General features: G+C 49.8%; 1 non-coding gene across 1 annotated transcript in view; it reads right to left on the bottom strand.

The window, feature by feature from the left end:
* The window catches only part of LOC126327388 (small subunit ribosomal RNA), a 1,893-nt gene extending 953 nt beyond the window's left edge, over positions 1 to 940 (bottom strand). Inside the window, exon 1 of the ribosomal RNA XR_007561211.1 lies at positions 1 to 940. This exon is cut by the window's left edge and continues 953 nt beyond it. This is a non-coding gene — a ribosomal RNA (small subunit ribosomal RNA).
* Between the last annotated feature and the right edge of the window lie 6,560 nt (positions 941 to 7,500).

The following is a 7,500-nucleotide window of genomic DNA, read 5'->3' on the forward strand; positions in this document are numbered from 1 at the left end:
CATTACCTCGGGTTCCGAAAACCAACAAAATAGAACCGAGGTCCTATTCCATTATTCCATGCACACAGTATTCAGGCGGGCTTGCCTGCTTTAAGCACTCTAATTTGTTCAAAGTAAACGTGCCGGCCCACCGAGACACTCAACAAAGAGCACCCTGGTAGGATTTAAACGGGGTCCGCCTCGGGACGCGAAAGCACCCCTTCGGCTCGCCCCACCGGCAGGACGTCCCACGATACATGCCAGTTAAACACCGACGGGCGGTGAACCAACAGCGTGGGACACAAATCCAACTACGAGCTTTTTAACCGCAACAACTTTAATATACGCTATTGGAGCTGGAATTACCGCGGCTGCTGGCACCAGACTTGCCCTCCAATAGATACTCGTTAAAGGATTTAAAGTGTACTCATTCCGATTACGGGGCCTCGGATGAGTCCCGTATCGTTATTTTTCGTCACTACCTCCCCGTGCCGGGAGTGGGTAATTTGCGCGCCTGCTGCCTTCCTTGGATGTGGTAGCCGTTTCTCAGGCTCCCTCTCCGGAATCGAACCCTGATTCCCCGTTACCCGTTACAACCATGGTAGGCGCAGAACCTACCATCGACAGTTGATAAGGCAGACATTTGAAAGATGCGTCGCCGGTACGAGGACCGTGCGATCAGCCCAAAGTTATTCAGAGTCACCAAGGCAAACGGACCAGACAAGCCAATCCGATTGGTTTTGATCTAATAAAACCGTCCCTTCCATCTCTGGTCGGGACTCTGTTTGCATGTATTAGCTCTAGAATTACCACAGTTATCCAAGTAACGTGGGTACGATCTAAGGAACCATAACTGATTTAATGAGCCATTCGCGGTTTCACCTTAATGCGGCTTGTACTGAGACATGCATGGCTTAATCTTTGAGACAAGCATATGACTACTGGCAGGATCAACCAGGGAGCTGCGTCAACTAGAGCTGAGCAGCCGGCCGCCCGGGAGTGTGTCCCGGGGGCCCGCGCGAACACGCAAGCGTCCGCTCAATTATTCTGCAAACAGGAGGAGGCCGAGCTCCCCTGCACGATACACCTCGAAACCCTCTCAGGTCCCGGCGGCGCGCAGCGCCGTCCTAGGTACTTGGTCGGTTTCGAGAGAGGCGCAATCGCCCGGAGTTAGGCGAGTAGACGGTTTTAGTGCGAACACCCTTGCTCCCAACTGAGCTTGCCGCTGCCGACAGAGGCCCGGGAGCGTGCTGTCGTGGCATTGCCGGCGGGAGACAACACGCGCCACCTATGGTGACCGGCAGCTCCAACGCCAGCGCCACACAAGGGCAAAGCCCCACTTGGGTGCAGAAGCGAACTCTCCCAGCACAGCGCACGCGCCAACACGTCCGCACAACTGCGATACAAACCACCTGCGAGAACCGCTGGGGCGACCGAGCAGCAGACGGCGTCGCGGCGCCGAGTGCCAGGCGGCGGCGCATCCTCAACGCACACAGTCCTCAATCAGACCAGCACACTGCAGATGTCCACCGCGCTTCGCACCGGGCTCGGCTGAACCAACTTTGGCCGCCAGGCGCCGCGTGCAGGGTGCGCCGCAGCGTAGCTGCGCCGCCTGCCGGGCCCGTCGGCTGGCGCTCCTGCCACTCGGCGCCCCCCACCAGCCGCCTGTTGCGCGTGCGCCCACGCAGCGCGCGGCCAACACGCCGGGCGGCCCCCCTTCACCGGCCGGGAACAGTCCCACCAAGCCACCGCCGCGTATCGCTTCATACCCACATGGGCCTAGTCACGCGTGTGGATGTGGCGGGTACCGCTGAAACAACCGGTTAATAGCTGTACCGATCGTCGCCATCACAGATTCACCTCCAGCGTGAACAACCGCTCAACAACGGATTTCCAGTTCATTTGCGTATCTTGGGCAGTAAACGTAGATGTCCACCTACATTTGCGAATTCAACAATTCTTGCATGCCAGGATGTCATGTGTCACGACACGCTACATCAGACCACATACACACTGCGACATGTGCAGAAGAGAACACGTGGAAGGTGGCCCGCGCACGTATGCGATGTACCTTCCGCGATCCACTGTCAACCGGCATCTGCGGCATGTCCCAGATATGGAACGCGGTCCACCAGGGTAGCACTTTGTGTGAGGCAATACGACAAAGTCGGAATACACGCGTCACTACATCAGACGGCTCACGCTGACCTGACCTGACCTGACTCACCGCACCACCACCCCCAGCGACCCAGGGTGACATACAATGCGTTCGTACGTTCCTCCCACACGCCTCTACGGCGTACCACAGTGCAACCTAGCTGTTATTGGGAGACGAGACAAGTAGCATCAAGCACAACATATGGAAATTGAGATTCGACACCGTTGGGCACAGCCAGCGTACGGTCACACGTATCACACTACTTCACTCTGTACGTAACGACCGATGATCGGTACAGCGTGTGGGTTACGCGTACGACATCAGCGGACAATGGACACAGACCATACCACGACGTACACTGAGGGCGTCGACATCTGAATGCAACTGAACAGCTGCGAGGCTCATTTAACACTCAAACGCCAGACCGACCAGCTTGAGAGGACAGAGACACAAAGAGGGGGACAGAGGGGGACAGAGGGGGGGGAGGGGGGGGGTCGGCGATATAGTCCTATTGCAGTACAATTGACAGTGGATAGCAGGAATATGTGGAAAGTAAGCAACACTCGCAAGACATCTACATGAGGATAACAACGACACCAGAGATTCCGAGCAGTGAACTATGTTAGGCAAAGGGACAACGTGGGTTAGGTTAAGGGACAACGTGGGTTAGGTTAAGGGACAACGTGGGTTAGGTTAAGGGACAACGTGGGTTAGGTTAAGGGACAACGTGGGTTAGGTTAAGGGACAACGTGGGTTAGGTTAAGGGACAACGTGGGTTAGGTTAAGGGACAACGTGGGTTAGGTTAAGGGACAACGTGGGTTAGGTTAAGGGACAACGTGGGTTAGGTTAAGGGACAACGTGGGTTAGGTTAAGGGACAACGTGGGTTAGGTTAAGGGACAACGTGGGTTAGGTTAAGGGACAACGTGGGTTAGGTTAAGGGACAACGTGGGTTAGGTTAAGGGACAACGTGGGTTAGGTTAAGGGACAACGTGGGTTAGGTTAAGGGACAACGTGGGTTAGGTTAAGGGACAACGTGGGTTAGGTTAAGGGACAACGTGGGTTAGGTTAAGGGACAACGTGGGTTAGGTTAAGGGACAACGTGGGTTAGGTTAAGGGACAACGTGGGTTAGGTTAAGGGACAACGTGGGTTAGGTTAAGGGACAACGTCGGTTAGGTTAAGGGACAACGTCGGTTAGGTTAAGGGACAACGTCGGTTAGGTTAAGGGACAACGTCGGTTAGGTTAAGGGACAACGTCGGTTAGGTTAAGGGACAACGTCGGTTAGGTTAAGGGACAACGTCGGTTAGGTTAAGGGACAACGTGGGTTAGGTTAAGGGACAACGTGGGTTAGGTTAAGGGACAACTTGAGTTAGGTTAAGGGACAACTTGAGTTAGGTTAAGGGACAAATTGAGTTAGGTTAAGGGACAAATTGAGTTAGGTTAAGGGACAAATTGAGTTAGGTTAAGGGACAAATTGAGTTAGGTTAAGGGACAACTTGAGTTAGGTTAAGGGACAAATTGAGTTAGGTTAAGGGACAAATTGAGTTAGGTTAAGGGACAAATTGAGTTAGGTTAAGGGACAACTTGAGTTAGGTTAAGGGACAACTTGAGTTAGGTTAAGGGACAACTTGAGTTAGGTTAAGGGACAACTTGAGTTAGGTTAAGGGACAACTTGAGTTAGGTTAAGGGACAACTTGAGTTAGGTTAAGGGACAACTTGAGTTAGGTTAAGGGACAACTTGAGTTAGGTTAAGGGACAACTTGAGTTAGGTTAAGGGACAACTTGAGTTAGGTTAAGGGACAACTTGAGTTAGGTTAAGGGACAACTTGAGTTAGGTTAAGGGACAACTTGAGTTAGGTTAAGGGACAACTTGAGTTAGGTTAAGGGACAACTTGAGTTAGGTTAAGGGACAACTTGAGTTAGGTTAAGGGACAACTTGAGTTAGGTTAAGGGACAACTTGAGTTAGGTTAAGGGACAACTTGAGTTAGGTTAAGGGACAACTTGAGTTAGGTTAAGGGACAACTTGAGTTAGGTTAAGGGACAACTTGAGTTAGGTTAAGGGACAACTTGAGTTAGGTTAAGGGACAACGTGGGTTAGGTTAAGGGACAAATTGAGTTAGGTTAAGGGACAACTTGAGTTAGGTTAAGGGACAACTTGAGTTAGGTTAAGGGACAACTTGAGTTAGGTTAAGGGACAACTTGAGTTAGGTTAAGGGACAACTTGAGTTAGGTTAAGGGACAACTTGAGTTAGGTTAAGGGACAACTTGAGTTAGGTTAAGGGACAACTTGAGTTAGGTTAAGGGACAACTTGAGTTAGGTTAAGGGACAACTTGAGTTAGGTTAAGGGACAACTTGAGTTAGGTTAAGGGACAACTTGAGTTAGGTTAAGGGACAACTTGAGTTAGGTTAAGGGACAACTTGAGTTAGGTTAAGGGACAACTTGAGTTAGGTTAAGAGACAACTTGAGTTAGGTTAAGGGACAACTTGAGTTAGGTTAAGGGACAACTTGAGTTAGGTTAAGGGACAACTTGAGTTAGGTTAAGGGACAACTTGAGTTAGGTTAAGGGACAACTTGAGTTAGGTTAAGGGACAACTTGAGTTAGGTTAAGGGACAAATTGAGTTAGGTTAAGGGACAAATTGAGTTAGGTTAAGGGACAAATTGAGTTAGGTTAAGGGACAAATTGAGTTAGGTTAAGGGACAAATTGAGTTAGGTTAAGGGACAAATTGAGTTAGGTTAAGGGACAAATTGAGTTAGGTTAAGGGACAAATTGAGTTAGGTTAAGGGACAAATTGAGTTAGGTTAAGGGACAAATTGAGTTAGGTTAAGGGACAAATTGAGTTAGGTTAAGGGACAAATTGAGTTAGGTTAAGGGACAAATTGAGTTAGGTTAAGGGACAAATTGAGTTAGGTTAAGGGACAAATTGAGTTAGGTTAAGGGACAAATTGAGTTAGGTTAAGCGATAATCTGGTACAGCCACAGTTAGGTTAAGCGATAATCTGGTACAGCCACAGTTAGGTTAAGCGATAATCTGGTACAGCCACAGTTAGGTTAAGCGATAATCTGGTACAGCCACAGTTAGGTTAAGCGATAATCTGGTACAGCCACAGTTAGGTTAAGCGATAAACTGGTACAGCCACAGTTAGGTTAAGCGATAAACTGGTACAGCCACAGTTAGGTTAAGCGATAAACTGGTACAGCCACAGTTAGGTTAAGCGATAAACTGGTACAGCCACAGTTAGGTTAAGCGATAAACTGGTACAGCCACAGTTAGGTTAAGCGATAAACTGGTACAGCCACAGTTAGGTTAAGCGATAAACTGGTACAGCCACAGTTAGGTTAAGCGATAAACTGGTACAGCCACAGTTAGGTTAAGCGATAAACTGGTACAGCCACAGTTAGGTTAAGCGATAAACTGGTACAGCCACAGTTAGGTTAAGCGATAATCTGGTACAGCCACAGTTAGGTTAAGCGATAATCTGGTACAGCCACAGTTAGGTTAAGCGATAAACTGGTACAGCCACAGTTAGGTTAAGCGATAAACTGGTACAGCCACAGTTAGGTTAAGCGATAATCTGGTACAGCCACAGTTAGGTTAAGCGATAATCTGGTACAGCCACAGTTAGGTTAAGCGATAAACTGGTACAGCCACAGTTAGGTTAAGCGATAAACTGGTACAGCCACAGTTAGGTTAAGCGATAAACTGGTACAGCCACAGTTAGGTTAAGCGATAAACTGGTACAGCCACAGTTAGGTTAAGCGATAAACTGGTACAGCCACAGTTAGGTTAAGCGATAAACTGGTACAGCCACAGTTAGGTTAAGCGATAAACTGGTACAGCCACAGTTAGGTTAAGCGATAAACTGGTACAGCCACAGTTAGGTTAAGCGATAAACTGGTACAGCCACAGTTAGGTTAAGCGATAAACTGGTACAGCCACAGTTAGGTTAAGCGATAAACTGGTACAGCCACAGTTAGGTTAAGCGATAAACTGGTACAGCCACAGTTAGGTTAAGCGATAAACTGGTACAGCCACAGTTAGGTTAAGCGATAAACTGGTACAGCCACAGTTAGGTTAAGCGATAAACTGGTACAGCCACAGTTAGGTTAAGCGATAAACTGGTACAGCCACAGTTAGGTTAAGCGATAAACTGGTACAGCCACAGTTAGGTTAAGCGATAAACTGGTACAGCCACAGTTAGGTTAAGCGATAAACTGGTACAGCCACAGTTAGGTTAAGCGATAAACTGGTACAGCCACAGTTAGGTTAAGCGATAAACTGGTACAGCCACAGTTAGGTTAAGCGATAAAGTTGGTTAAATTTGGTATTGTGTGGGAAGGGGGCAGAGAGAGAGGGGGGGGGGGGTGGATAGTGGTGGCAGTACACGGATGCCTGAGTCACCGTCAGATACGTCACGTCGGTTCGATGCTTGTAGCAAGAGGCTGGCGGATGTGTGTCTCTCACTTCTGCAATTTTTCATGTGGTATAACACGAGGGCGGGGGATGATATTTGGTGCCCCTCTGTGTAGGATGTGTGTTGGTGGTGTTGATTTATCTGAGCAATGGTAGTTGTCGGAGGAGTGGGGTATTGTGCTTTTATAGGTGGACCTACTGCTCTGGTTATCATAGTGTCGACGGTGCAATGTGGCAGAGAGGATGCACTCGACATTGTCGCATTCCAGATGTTTACGTATTGTGTGTCTCCGTTGCAGGCCGAGAGTGGTGCATGTTCGAGTGTCTGGCTGACGTGCGATTCACGTTGTGTGCCCAGTCTTACAGCACGTATAGGGACATTCGCATAAATCATCTATATTTGGCCTTGCATCATTTACTAAGCAGTGCCGTGAGACGACCGAACTATTAGGAAAGTACTGATGTACCGCATAATGTTTACCTTCCACCACACGGCGAGTATCGACTGTGCCCAGCGTTGCCACCGCAGGCAGCGGTCACCGTCACCATTGTGCGGCGGAACGGAACATCTATATCCTCAGAGGAGCACTCTTTGCCGCCGGGCGTCACGTCTCGCGGCCTGCCGGCCAGCGCCCACGACGAACTTACTGCATGTATAGGGACAGCGGGAATTTGGCATACTTGATATAACTCTTCATGAGGCGCAAGATATAGGGGTGGATTGCAACTTACGACTGCGAGAAAAGTCCGCCGTTCATCCGCCGGAGTTGCGATTTCGGCGGGGCACGTACGGTCGCGGGTGGAGCACTTGGTGCGGCGTACGCACCCGGGTTGCGGCTCCTGCGCTGGAGGGGGGTGCAGGTTTTGTGTGGGTGGGCTCGGCAAATGAGCACTGTGGGCCCCATACATGGCTTAGTCCGCGTGGCCTCCCCCAGGTGGCGGTAC

Source organism: Schistocerca gregaria, unplaced genomic scaffold (genome assembly GCF_023897955.1).
Source record: "Schistocerca gregaria isolate iqSchGreg1 unplaced genomic scaffold, iqSchGreg1.2 ptg001044l, whole genome shotgun sequence".
Classification (NCBI taxonomy): domain Eukaryota; kingdom Metazoa; phylum Arthropoda; class Insecta; order Orthoptera; family Acrididae; genus Schistocerca; species Schistocerca gregaria.